This window comes from Excalfactoria chinensis, chromosome 1, assembly GCF_039878825.1.
Source record: "Excalfactoria chinensis isolate bCotChi1 chromosome 1, bCotChi1.hap2, whole genome shotgun sequence".
NCBI lineage: Eukaryota > Metazoa > Chordata > Aves > Galliformes > Phasianidae > Excalfactoria > Excalfactoria chinensis.
In genome coordinates, this window is record NC_092825.1 from 90,041,598 (window position 1) to 90,056,652 (window position 15,055).

A 15,055-nucleotide genomic window follows, 5' to 3' on the forward strand; every position below is an offset into this window, starting at 1 on the left:
TCATAATACTTACACTGAATCTTAATCTCACTTTAAGTGAAATTACTCTGGGGACTTAAAATCAGAGTATTTGTAATTTAAATTTCTTCTGGGACTCTTTACACTTCAAGTGCAGTGTGCAGTGCAGTGTGCAGTGATGTGTTATGTGTTGTTGCTATGACAAGTGTGTGTAACTGTGAGTTTCTGCATGTGCACATACACTTGCCCTGTAATTTTTTTTTTATTTTTATTTTTTATGTGTAGTTGTACATATGTATTAAGGTTTTGCTAATGTACATATAATAGTAAAACCAAAGAAACCAAAGAATACAATCATGATTTCTGTCTCTGAAGTTGTTAACTAATATGGTTTGTTTTTGTTTTGGAACATCTAGCGCATAATTTTCTATTTTCTTTTTCATTGACAAATATAAGAGGAAAATGGACAGAAAAAACACACAGGAAAGAAGCAATAATGAAAAAAAAAAAAAAAGGCAGGAAAAAGAATACAGAGTTCTGAATACCAATTTATTGATATCAGAGAGGGGAAAACAAAAAACAAAAACAATAAAATAACTCTTTTGAAGTGTGTGCCATTGGAAGGACTGTGAAGCATGCATGTAGTCTTTGTTTTATTACTAGAGCTTCTAAATATCTTCTAAGCTCCGGACCAAACCCTGAAAGTATCAAACTAGATTTTCACAAGCTAAATACTACTTAATATTTTTAGCATACTTTCGTATCACTACTTCCAAATTTGTTCTTAAAGATATGCTCACAGTGAGTCCTCAGTAGATAACAGAATTTTGTGTCATTTACTCAGTTTTGGCCATAGCTTCTCTTCAGCAAAAGTTCATCATGTAAATTGTCATTGTTCTTGCAGGTAGAACTTTATTATAGATGATGCACATATGCCAGACTCATCTAGAATTATAACATTTTCTGTCACCTTTCTCTAAATAACATCTGGCAGCTGTTCCCAGAATGACATTTCAGACATGTAAGCAGAATTAAGATAAAGAAAAATATGGTGGCAGCAGCGATACAACCAGAGAAAGACTTCTTTCTCAATCAAGTAAAGATTATTTCATGCTTCAGTGCCTCAGGAATCCCTATTCATTCCCACTAGGTTGTTGATTTTTTTTTTATTATTTATTTTTTTCTTCCTGTGCGTAGTTTGCATCTGTCTTGTTTTTCATAGTGCTGTAAGTCAACTGCTTTCCATGAGGGGGCGGGGTGAGAAAGGTGAATGTTGATGCTTTGAATCTAGAATTGCAGACTGATGTGAAGATGTGCTCCTTCAACCTCATAGTGTATTATATACAAGTTTGCTCTTTCATTTTGGCTAACATGCTGTGAACTAAACTCACTCAGAGTCCCCTAAGGCAGAAAACATATTTCCACCCACTACCACATGTCAGAGCTCTATTGTTGCACGTCACCACTTTTGTGATCTCTCCAAAGAAACGCCAATGAAATTCCCTAGAAATGTAGAACCAAGAAGAAAATTACTTTAGTTGAGCCTTGAAAATAGTTTTGAAGAAAGTAAACTGAGTCTTATTAGCCATTAGATTTGAATATGAATGCTAAATTTAAGAAGTTCTGACAGTTGTAGCTTATGGAATTTCCAGATAAAGTAAGTTCTAAGAAACATAAAGTTCAAATATTTTAGATGAGAAACTCAATCATATGTATTTTGCTATGTTGTTGTTTATTTACTTTATTGCTTACATGTAAAACTTCTAAACTAAAACTAAAACTAAAAATAAAAAATGTGTACTGCAGACTGTAACTTGTCACTACTTGCCTACAAAATGGAAGAGGAAGCATCTTTAAAATCTCGGACTAATGTACAGACAGATTTCCAAAAAAAATTATGAATCTGTATCAAACCACTTAACCACACACCCACAGTCTCTTCATGGGAGAAGTAGCTGGGTCACTTACCTTTCACTACCCTTCAGGTTAGTGTAATTGGTCTCATTAACTGCCATTTTTGTCACTCCTTTTTTTTTTTTTTTTTTTTTTTTTTTTCTTCTTCTCCATGTGTTACTTGTTCTGATTCAAAATTAGAGTTTGGTGAGGTGACACAGCTATGGAAACAGTTGTATACTAACCCTTTCAGACAGGCATCTTTTTACCCTTACTCTGTAACTGCTTCAAGCTTTGATATAGCTTATTTATTTCAAGGTTCATTCATTTCTTTTTTTTTTTTTTTTCTTATTTTTTATTTATTTATTTTTTTTCTTTTCCCTTGTCTCTTACTCCACAGTGGTTTTTTGAGGTTTTATATTTTTGCTTTGCTCTTTATATGCTGCCTCCTTAATCACTGCAGCTTCTCTTTCCCTTCCAAGCCTCTTTCATGTATCTTCTGTAACTTCCTAAAACTAAAACAATAACAATAACATTGGAAAATGCCTGAAAGAGTACTAAATACTTTTAAAAAGCCACAAGCTATATTCAGCTGTGCCACAAAACAAAGTAATACTACTAATTACCAGCTTCTACTGCTATCAATATCAACCTTGAGAACTTCCCTTATACACTGAACAGTTTTTAACTATTTACCCTACTGCAAATGCAAGAATTCACAGTGTCTAGTCGTTGTTTGTTACTGTGTCCCAAGGGATTGGGGCAAGGAGAATACAGAATTATTTTTAATCTTATAGATCTCCAAACATCCATGTATGTCCATCTGGAAGAAAAATAAATACGACACTACATACTTTGAGGATCTAACTCAAGTTTCTATCTTGTGTGTTCTTAAGGATCAAAGAAGTCTGAGGAATGGAAAAAGACTATTAGACTTTATTGTCTTGCCACCACATCTTTAAATGCAGCAAATCTTTCTCAAACAGAGTCTGTAAACAGAAGGCAGTGACAATTGAAGCTTCATCATTAATATCACAGGAAATAATTGCAGAGGTCAGATAATTTTAGACTGATTTTGGTGGTGCCCTACTACTGTGGGACTCCATTAATCTGTTTACAGGCCACCGTCTTTTGACAGTTGAAAACCCAAATATAAAAGTGCATTTAGCACCTCCTGATACCCTTCCTCTTGCCTACATGGCTCTATGATCAGCTCCACCCCTTTGCATCCTCCTGTCAGTGTCATGTCCTGGGCAAAGACGACTACTAAAGAGCAGGTGGGCAACAGAGGCAAGGAGCTCTCTCATCAGGGCAATGGGTGCATGTCCTCTACCAGCAGTCAGCTGCCTTTGCTGAATACAGCTTTACCAGAGTAGCTCTGATGTATGTTGGTGGGGGTCAAACCACCTCTAACTCAGGAGCTGTGTTTAAGTTGAAGGTCTGGGCCCGGCTCTCTGCCTAAGCAACACTGTAGCTGTACAATGACTAAGAACCCCTTTGATCTGAACTCTGATTAACCAAATGGACTGATGTTCTGGTTTGAGCTACCTAGTTGCTGCGGGTTACTTGGAGATGTGGACTTATGGCTGAGCCTGCCTGCTGTCACTGGCTTGCGCTGCCCTTCTTGATCAGGTGGTGATATGGGACAGCCCCCCTGTAACAAACGACAAGAGTTCAGACTGTGTTATCAAGCAAATGACTTCTGCTGAATATGCAATCCAAGGAGGATTTTTTGTACTCTTTCAGATATATGTAATGTTTTTCATAGCTAAAGAGAATTATGGAGTTATAAAGTGTAGCAATCAAAATAACTGTTTTTGTTCATGTAAACACTCAAAAATTATTCAACTGTTCTCTCTTGTTAGCTACAAAACTGTAAGGCAGGTTGCCTGTGGGCATTCAAGGTGAGATAGCTGATGAGAAGCAGGGCCAGAAAATTTTATGTTCTTGTGTAGATTGATAGGAAATTGTTATCTATCTTAGTAACACTGATCAAAATTTGAAATTGAAGCTGCAAGAAGTCAATTCAAAAATGCTGGTTTCTGGATTTGTCTCTTTATTATAAGCAGAAGATGATCCTTCATGCTTAAATGCACTGCTAGGAGTGACAGCTAGTGGTGAAAATATTGGTTTTAATGCAACTGCTGAAGCATGAAGTGGCTGGTAGCAGTAACAGTCCAAAAGGGAGGGGATGATGTGCAGTATCTTTTATGGGGGAGCCAGGAGATCTAAATGACAAGCACCACAGTTTGAGAAAATCTCACTTGAGATAGCAGTGATTCCTGTGAGGGACACCTTAGCTTTCAGGGACTGATTACTAAATGCACTATAAATATATATATATATATGATTGTATGATGACACTCAATACTATGCTCACATGAATGCTATCTACTATACAGTTGGTGTTGATGTCTGCATATGCTGTCACAGCTGAAGATTTCTATGCATCCAACCTGTCTCTGCAGGGTCATTTTTCATTATGTTAGTATCTGAGGATTTGGGGCTCATAAATTTAGGTATATTGGGTTAGGACTACCAAATATAATGACTATCATTTTTTGTTCTGTGTTATTTTCTTCTTTCTCTCTCCTACATGCATATCCTTCAGAGAACTGTGTAGGGGTACTCTTGCTTCTCTATTTCATGAACACAGTATGTGCTGGAAGAAGGAGCTGTGCGCAGGGATATTAAAGGTGTCTGCTGTAAGGATACAGCTGGCAAGTGAAACTCTCATTGGATTACCTTTTACTCTATTTATGCAAAGCAATGTGAATCATTCAGTTTACAGAGCTAATGACCTGAATACCCTTCCTTCCTTGAAAACAGATAGATATATGATTTTTCTTTTTAACTGTATTAGCTGTCTTTCCTCATTTCTCATATTCTCCTCAATAATGTTTGGTCAGACCACTGGGATATAAGTGCTACCTCTTTAAAATTGGGCTAGAATGATCCCTCGTGTTTAAGATTAAAGGAACATTGTTTTACTGCTCAGCAAGTATTCTATCTGATTTGTCACACAGGACAACAAAATTCACAGAAATTAAGATTTGTCTTCAGGTAGGTGAAATTTGGCATCAATTCAGGAAGCTTAAAGTATTGATTTAATAAGCTTATGCAAACCTATACATGGCAGAAATCCAGTAAGTTAGATGTATTGTAAGTATATTGTTTTGTCACTAAGTTTTTGCTATGACACTATGACACTCGCCAAGGAGGTTTAATGTTCTGGCTGCTTAGAAAATTATTTTTTGCAATTTTTTTTTTTTTTTTTTCTTTGACATCACCCTATTCAGCTAAGGGTGCTAACCTGTTCCTAGTTCCAGTTCTGCAAATAGGAAATATTGATCCATTGACCACATCAAAGTATTTACGTTGATACAGGCCCTGGAAAGAAAAGATGATGAGTTTGCCCTTATGAATGTTTTTGACTTGATATCAGCTGGGTAAGCAAGAAGTGCCTAGTCAGTAATTTTATACACTTGACATTTGGTATCAACTGTGCCAATGAAAAGTGATGCTTGAGTGATCTATCCAAGGTTTTGTTTTGACTTCGGTTTTGGTCATTAATTTGATAATTAAATCAGCTTTTTTTTTTTTTTTTTTTTTTTTTTTTTTTTTTTTTTTTTTTTTTTTTTGTCGTCTCTCTATCTTATAGATTTTTCTTTTGTAGGTAGAGACTTAAGAAGTCTAACTTTGCCATGGGAGAGTGAAGCAAAGCATTGACCTTTCATGAACTAGAGAGAATAATCAAAAAATGATAATTCAGTGATATATTAATTCATTTTCAGGTCTCTATATGCTTCAAGTTTTATGTGATGTTCTTTCACTTACACTTAAAATACCTTGGAAGTTCCATGGGTATTTGTATATATATATATATATATACGTATATATATATATATATATATATATTTTTTTTTTTTTTTCTGTTGATAATGCTTCAGAATGAAAGAATGAAAACCAGGCCATATTTCTGGACTATGTAGAAAACACTGCCATTTTTTTTTTTTCTTCTGTTTTATTTTCTTTTCTCCAGCTTGTAGAAAGAATATAAATAAATGCCAGGCTGTGTTTTTATTTGCAACCTAGCAACAAACTAAATTAGTAAATGAGATGTTAGTAATGCTTGGGAATTTTAAACTGGAAAATAGATCCCAGAATTCTGATTTTTTTGATTTTTTTTCCCCCATTGGAAAAATTCAGCTAGTTATTCTGAAGGTTGTTGTCAAATCCATTTTCTCCCCTTGTATCACAGTCACTCTGATGTACTAAATTTAAGCAAGCTGAAAAAGGATTTCAAACAGAAAAGCTGTAGTACTAATGCTTGCTCCCTTGAGATAATAAATGGCCTTATTAAAAATAGAGATAGATAGTCAGAGAGTTAGGATTTCTCTGGTCTCATGGTGCAGCTGTGGGGTTCTTTTATTGTTGTTCATTTTTGTGGGTTTTTGTTTGTTTTTGTTTTTAGATAACCACATTCTAATGCAGAGGGGGGGGAAAGCACTGAAATATAACTAAAATCACAGAACTTCATGAGCTGTATTTTTGTTTGTTTGTTTGTTTTGCAAGGTGAGACTGGCATCTCTTCTCCCCATTAGCTACAAGCGAAATAAATAAAGTGAATATAGTGAAAATTAAGAAACACAGCAGAACAGCTTCAGAGCTTTTAAAAATAAAGTTCAGCATCAAAGGTAACTTCCAGAGAAAGAAGTACTTGAAATAATATCTGAGAAATAATTCAGTCCCCTTTGAGATGGTATTACTTGCACTATAAATTTTGAAAATCCCTGAAGAGAATGGAATGAGGACGACAGCTTCCTGCTACTATTTAGGAGAACTGAAAAAGCCATAAGAATGCATTTTTTGCTGCCTTTGAATGGGATATGTTCCACATTTGGTGAAATCAGTTTAACCACTGAATTTGTAATGCTATATGAAAAGCTATTTGCTTTTCATTAAACAAACAAACAAATAAACAAACACAAAACACCTTAGAACCACCTTGTCTTCTAGCATCATCCAGTCTTTCATAAGCAGACAAAAATATCACCTTGTCTTTTACTTTCCATCTTCCCCTGACTCATTTGGCCTAGAAATCCAGGGCTCAATTTTCTTTGGTTTACATCAACAATTATTAGCTCCACTTCAGTGTTATTTGTTCTATAATTACCCTCCATGTTCACAGTCGCTGTCTGAAAACTAAACAGATCTACTGCTGATTTCAATTGGCAGTAGAGCAGCGAGTACTTGAAGTATCACGGCAGCCCGCCTCTCTCTTGCTCTCTTTCCCTTAGATACATTGTTCCAGGAGCACTGCTCCTGCCATGTTAGTGGACTGTTGTTTTCTATCAGAACGGAAAAACATTTATCAAAGTAGTTTGTCCTCTTGGTATTCAGCTACTTTAATGCTTTATTTTTTAGGTTAAGAAAGAATGTGAATGTATGGAAATTAAAGATGGTGATGATAGGCTGGAGAGCTTTTGGGTCAGAATAAAAGTGAAGACCAATAAGACTGATACTATCATGGGAGTCTGCTATGGGCCACCCAACCAGGATGAAGAGGTGGACAAGACACTTTATAGACAGTTGGGTGAGGTCTCAGGGTCACTACCCCTTGTTTTTGTGGGGAACTTTAACTTTCCAGACATCTGCTGGATTTACAATACAGCAGATAGGGAGCAGTCCCAGAGGTTCCTAGAGTGTGTGAGAGATAACCTCCTGACACAGCTGGCGAAGAAGCCAACAAAGGGAAGCAAAATCCTAGACCTGCTATTTGTTAAGAGGGAAGGTCTTGTGGGGGTTGTAAAAGTTGGAGGCTGTCTGGGGCATAGTGATCATGAAATCCTAGATTTCTTGATCTTAATTGAACCATGGAGAGGAATCAGCAGAACTGCCACCTTGGACTTCTGGAGGACAGAATTTGACCTCTTTAGGACCATAGTTGAGAGGGCCCCTTGGGAGGCGGTTTTGGAGAACATGGGAGCCTGGGAAGGGTGGGAATACTTTAATGAAGTAATTTTAAAGGTGCAGGAGCTGACCATCCCCAAGTCATGGTAGACAAGCTGACAGGCATGGAGGCTGGACTGGCTGAACAGAGACCTTTGGCTGGAACTCAAGAGCAAAATGAAAGTTTATGGTCTCTGGAAGAGTGGGCAAGCTACTTACGATGATTACGAGTACATAGGGAAGCGGTGCATGAAGGAAATCAGAAAAGTCAAAGCTCAGCTCGAACTGAACTTGGCCACTAAGGTAAAGGACAATAATAAATATTTCTAGAAATACATCAATAGCAAGAGGAGGGTTAGGGAAAATCCCCACCACTTGCTGGATGCTGAGGCCAACTTGGTGGTACTGATGGACAGTTGGCTAAATATGAGCCAGCAGTGTGCCCAGGGTGCCAAGGAGGCCAATGGCATCATGGCTTGTATCAGGAATGGTGTGGTGAGCAGGACTAGGGAAGTAATCCTGCCACTGTACTCAGCATCTGGGAAAAAGGAGGCTGAGGGGAGACATTATTGCTCTCTTTCAATATGTGAAAGATACTTACATCAAGAGTGGGGTTGGTCTCTTCTCACTGGTTACAGGTGACAGAACGAGAGGAGATGGCTTCAAGTTGTGCCAGGGTAAGTTTAGGTTGGGTATCAGGAAAAACTTCTTTATTGAAAGGGCTGTTAAGCACTGGAATAGACTCTCTAGGGAGGTGGTTGACTCACCACCCTTGGATGCGTTTAAAAAACATGTGGTTGTGGAGCTCAGGGACATGATTTAATGGCAGGTTGTTAGAGTTAGGGTAGTATGATTAGGCTGTGGTTGGACTCAATGATCTTTAACATCTTTTCCAATCTGGCTGATTCTATGATTCTATGATATCACTTTTAGCTTAGAGAGATCAAGGGGACTTCAGCCCCCTCTGTATGATAGAGGGGCCACATCAGTGATGTCACAAGAGCTTTGACAGGGAAGCATGCAATCAAGATAGAGCTGCTTCAGGGCATAGCATCTTTCTATCTGCATAGCTCACATGAGCTCAACAAATCTTTGATCTAAGTCCAGTAAGCTAAATTTAGTGCTCTGATAAATGATTATTATCTGCAGAAGCCAGAGACTCAGGCTACTAACTTCAGACTTTGATCTCAGATCTGAGCAGGCTAAGGATGGTGATCCAATAACTTGAGAAAGAGCAAGTCCTGATATTGATCCTGTGAGAAGACCAGTAGACTAGTAACGTAGCCAGAGACTATTTGTCTGACACTAGCAGTGTCTCTATATCTTCTAATATGAAATCAAGATGCCTTTACATTTAGCCTCTTAAGTAGATTCAACAAGTATGTGTATTGGTCTTCTGTGGCAAAGTTTTGATAGTGGGGAACTGCAGCCACCAAGGTCAGAGCAGAAGGTAGGCAGGAGATGCTCCAAGCACACAGAAGTACTCTGCAGCCCTGGGGAGGCCCATGGTGGAGCAGGATGTCCCTCTGCAGCCCACGGTAACTACATGGAACACATGTCCATGTGCAGCTATAGAGGAGCCTGCAGTGCAGCAGTGGGGGAGGCCTGGAAGAGGCACAGCCCATAGAGAACCCCCACAAGAACAATCCATTGGAGCTGCAGCTCATGGAGGGAGCAGTTTTGTAAGTGTGGGATCCATGTTGTGGAGTTGTGTTGGAGTGATGATTGGAGACCAACAGCCTATGGGAAGCTGGGGATCAACTGAGGAAGAATTGCATCCATTGGGAAGGATCCCATGTGGAGCAGGGGTAAAGAGTGATCATAAAGGAGCAGAAGAGAGGAAATATTACAGACTGTTCAGAGCCCCCATTTCCCCTGCACTGCTTGCAGGGAGAAAATAGAAAAGGATGGATGGGAGGAAGAACTGTTTTTTGTTGGTTTTTTTTTTTTTTTTTTTCCTTTTGTTCACACTCTAGCTTGTTAGTGATAGTAACAAATTACAGTAATCTGCCTATTTTGTGACTATTTTGCTGGTGACAATAATTGATGAGGGATCTCCCTGTCCTTATCTCAGTGCTTGAGCCCTTTTTCATCATATTTTCTTCCCCATTTCATTTCATGAGGGAGAGTGAGAGAATGACATGATGGAGATTAGCTGCCCATCAGGGTAAAACCACCACACAGTATTTTATGCATTATCCTGTAAAGGTGACATGTGCCCTAGCTTCTAAGGATGTTTGCCTGGGGCTTTCCAGGATGTATGATTGTTATGTTCATTATAACCACAACAAATTTGCTGCTGCTAGAACTGCTAAGTGATATCTGAGCTAAAATGTATGAGTTTCTAGTGATCTAAAGCCTGGGGAGTTGGCATTTATCATTCACATTTCCTGTTAGTAATTTTTGGGGAACTGTTGAATTTTCAGGTGAGTATCACACAGCAGTGTCAGAGTAGCAGAAAAAGATATTGCATTCTTTCTTTTAGTACTGCAAATTTTCAGATTTCCTTGGATCTACTGCTACATACATGCCAGCTTGCAATGGATTTGAGACATTTCACAGAAGTAAAGGACTGCCCTGCCATGAATGAACAATGCAAGATGTCTCACAGGTCACTTGGTGTTGTAAGTCAGAAGTGTCTTAGGAATGTTTGTCTCCAGTGATCTCCAGTAAGTAGGTTTACTGTTCCAAGAGTGACATATTCTCCCACGCAGACTTCATGCTGCAAAACTGGTAGAATTTGTTCTCACATTTTTTTTTTTCTTTGGTCATTTCTTCTGTTCTCATGATGCTATGTGTCCTCTCGCCTACTTTCCCTTTTACACAAAATCTGTTCTGTGTTGGGCTGAGCAGGAAACCGGATCACTGAACTCAGATAATTAAAAGTGATCTTTTCAAGTGAGAAAATACCAGACCACAATATGCCCAAATCAATTGTGACAGATGGCATCTGTTTTGCCTGCCCTTGATTTTGTCTCCCTTTAAGAAGCCTCAGTGAGATGAAGACCTCCAGAATGAAACACTTCCTCTCTTTGTGGATTCACTGTGGGGGTGGTTTAGAAGGCTGCACTGTGGCCAGTTACAGCTACTGGAGACACTCTGAGACTACAGTGAGAAGCAGAGATGTCTAAACAGGTGTGGCAGAATAACTATGCTCTGAGAATCATCAACTAACTGAAGTTTATGAACCAAGCAAGCAGAATTTTGTATTTTCAGTCTTTTTAACTTAGTTGGTTTTAGTTTTATTCATCCTCCTCCATTCATTTTTTTTAAAGGGAGGGCTCTAATTACAAAAAATGTGCTACTAATTATAAGCCAAACGAACCAGTCTACAAGTTGGCTAATTTTTTTTCTAAATTCAGATCAGTTAATTCAGTTTCCAGATAAATATGCTTTCTACTTTTCTCCTACTTTTACCAATCAGCAATTTTCAATTCATGGGTGGATTTCTGTCTTGCAGAAAAAGAGGCATTTGATGGTACTCAGGGTACATTAACAGTTTTCACCAGGCACATAATTTAGAAAGCTGCAATATCCCAACTACTTTTCAGTACTTTTGCCTCTTTTGCATGAGGTTTTTGTTTAATAAGACATCTTGGCTTTTGTTTGTTTGTTTTTTCTTTATATTTATTCACAATATAGAATTATACAATATGTTGGAAGTTCCAAGAATTGTCCTTATGGAAATAATTAACAATATTGTTTTGCACTCTCACAGTTTCTAGGCAGTTCTAGCTCCTCAGTTTCAAGCTTCTTTTCAAAAACTATATTTGTTAATATCCCTATCTTACCAAAAGAAACACAAAGGAAAAGAGGTTTATTATGCAGAGTCACACAGTGTGTCAAGGGAAAGCAATGGGCAGAATACATATCACCTGACTCAACAGATCACCACTTTTCATTGTGTTGTTGATGGCAAGTGGCATTTGCACAGGCCTTCCTCTACTTCTCTGACACCATAGTTAGGGCTCACTTAATTTCCAAATGTTAGATATGGAGGGGTGGGTATTGGACTCTATCTTCTCATAATAATTCACAAAACATTCAAGATACAACATATATGAGGTAGAATATGTGGTTCCAGACTACTGCAACACACTGACTGAGAAATTGATAGGATGTCACTTCATAGGATATAATTTCCAATAATCATATATCTTTTGTTTACCTCCCTCTTAGTGATTTACTGTGTAAAAGCTCCCCACATATATTTGTAGGCAGCTTCTCTACTCACCTTGGTTTCTGCCTTTCAAGATACTGTACTGCATGATGATAAGCTTCAGAGAGAAATGACTACTGTCGACAAACCCAGTCATCCATGTTGTACATTGCATTGCCTAAGTCCCAGGGGAGTGTCTATCTGCAGGTGAATGCTGATGGCAGAACCCATTTAGAGAGAACCCATTTAGAGCAATGGCTGGTATTACAGCTTTTATTTGCATACAGAAGTATCTGTAAAGAATCCTATTATTCTATTTCCATATTTTTTTCCTGACAATCATTCTCTGAGGACAAAAATAAAAATGAGCGTTAAAGAGCTTTTAAGTACATTATGAATTTTTTCTGTTTTTCCTTAAAATAAAATAAAATAAAACAAAATAAAATAAAAATACATCTTGAATTTCTACTGCATAACTGATAATAAAAGGGGAGAGAGACTAGTAATGAAGCTAGTGGAAAATTATAATTTTTCAGTTAATTTCAATGTTTAGGTTTTTGGATTTCACTCTTAATTTGATACAAATATATTTCTTTTTAATTTTTGTGAAAGAATATAGCAATGCAGACACTGGGAGCTCTCTGTCACTAGCTCAGAAGCAGTCCACTTAATGTTTTTCCCTGGAGCTATGAAATACTGAAGCCTCCGGAACAGTTGATCTGTCTTCCTGGACTAAATCCTCAGGAAACCGATTGCTAACCAGCAAACTCCCTTAGCTCTTTGGGAAAGTTGAGTTTTCTCTGCATCTCATTTAAAATTCAGGAAAATAGGAAATTCTTGCAAAAAATAAGAGAGAAAGATTTTTACAAAGAGAAATATGCTTTTATATTTAGAAGAGTCTTCAGAAAGTCAAAACCAGAAGAAGGTAAATTATCTTAATGCTTCTTTATAGAGTCTGTACTGTGTAAACAGATATTAATGGGGTCATAGAATGCTTCCAAAGAGACAACCTTAGAGCATATGTATTTTTGATTGATAAGACATCTTCTCTAGGACCTCTAGACCAGTTCTTTCTGTAAAGGATGTGGCAGAGTGTGGATGATTAATAGGATGAAGGGAATGAGCCAGGTCTAGAGAATGTGGTTATTTCTACGTACTTTCTAGAGTCTGAGTTCCTACAGGTGTATACAACAGTTATGCTTTTGCTTCTCACTGCTTGAAGAAGAAGGAAAGAATTGAAAGGCATAGTCTTAATTTCCAACAAACATATTTTTTTAAGGGAAGAAAAAAAAAAAAAAAAAAAAAAAAAAAAAAGGAAGAATTTTCCAACTCCTCTAGGGCATTCAGGAAGAATATTTAGCTGATACCAAGCCTACCTACCTATATGCCTCACTGAAAGTCTAATTTCTAACACGTACAGAAGAAAAATTACAATTTCAATTAAAGTTCAAGGCATTTTTCCTTCACTTCAGCTTATCTATTTCAGATGTTTCTCCATGACATGAGATTCAATTACCTAATGTCATGCAATTAGGTAAGCCAAGCCTTGTTTGCTAGACTGAACTTCAAGCTTGACTTCAGTCATTTCTTCTTTTTATAGACTTTAAAGGACACTATCAAGCAATCTGTACAGCTGTTGTTGATGTTTGTTATTTACAACAGGTGCTTGAGAAATAAACTTCCTTTCCTAGTAATATATGTTCTTTTTAGTGGGTTTTCTTTTTCCCTGCTGTTAAGGGATATGTTAAGCAGATACATACTCTGTGTTCCTAATAGAACTTACCATTTTAGTTTAAAAGTTTTGTGTTTTATTCATTTATTATTTCCATTAAGTTGTCATCGTGTAGCTCTAGGAGAAATGCTTGCTATGTGATCCACACACCTCCAAAAAGTATTCACAACAGCAATATTTGCCTTTACTGTGCAAATATAGCTGTTTATTATTGCTAGCTGTAGTTAATGGAATACTAGATTTGAACAAAAGTTTGGACTACACAAAAATTTACTCTGCATACTAAACATGTTGAGGTAGGTCAAAGTAAGCATGAAATAGAATATTAATATAATGTCCAGTTCTTGTTCTGGCTATTTCTTCCTTGAACTCAACAAGACTGTGCGAGTACAAGATAATATGCAAAGAACTGAAAGGATATTAGTGTGCCCCCGGTGGCACACGGTGTTAGAACCGCCGCTTGCAATACCGGAGGGCCCGGGTTCAAATACCCCCTGTGGCGCAAGTGGTAGAAGTGCCGCTCTGCTATATTAGAGGGCTCAAATCCCGGAAGTTGGACTTGATGATCTCTAAAGGTCCCTTCCAACTCACACGATACTGTGATACTGTGATATTCTTAATGCATGCAAACTTAGAGCAATTCATCACTGCTGGTGGACATAGATATTTAATTCTGAGAAGGTTCTAGCTCCTTTGAAGGTCATTTGGTTCTTTCTTGACAAGGAAAATATTTTCAAAACCTTCTTTTCAAGGAACATATCTGCAGAAGCTACAATTTCCAGTTCAGGAGTCCAGGAAGCACCAGAGGCCTGTGGATTGTCACAGTGAATTGAGTCTAATAATTAAGGTTTTGCAACTTCTTACTTCCTTGAGACTTCAAGATGGTGAATCTGCAGCAAATAGGAACCAAGGCTTGCAGCATGCAATTGCATTTAAAATTAAAAAAAAAAAAAAAAAAAAAAAAAAAAAAAGAGAGAGAGAGAGAGAGAGAAAGACTATGGAAAAAGGCTTTTTGTGGACAGTTAATCACCTTATCTAACTCGTTCTTCCATGACTCTGGCACAATACTTGAAGAAATTCTTGTTCAGTTCTTAGCCAGGAGTAGATAACTAGAGGCATCACCTGTTAGCAGTGCCTGCTATCACTACTTAATACTGCATGTGTTAAGCTAAGGAATAAAGGAGGTGAACTGGAAGATTTGCTGAAGATAGAATTAATGTTTATATAATTTTATTTTCATTATTCAACCAGCTTTGTGATCAATCACATCCATTTACTGAACAAATGAGAGAGTGTGTAACCTTTGATCACTAAATATGTATTCTAGCCCTGCTTTTAACACTGTAATCAAGTTAGTGGTT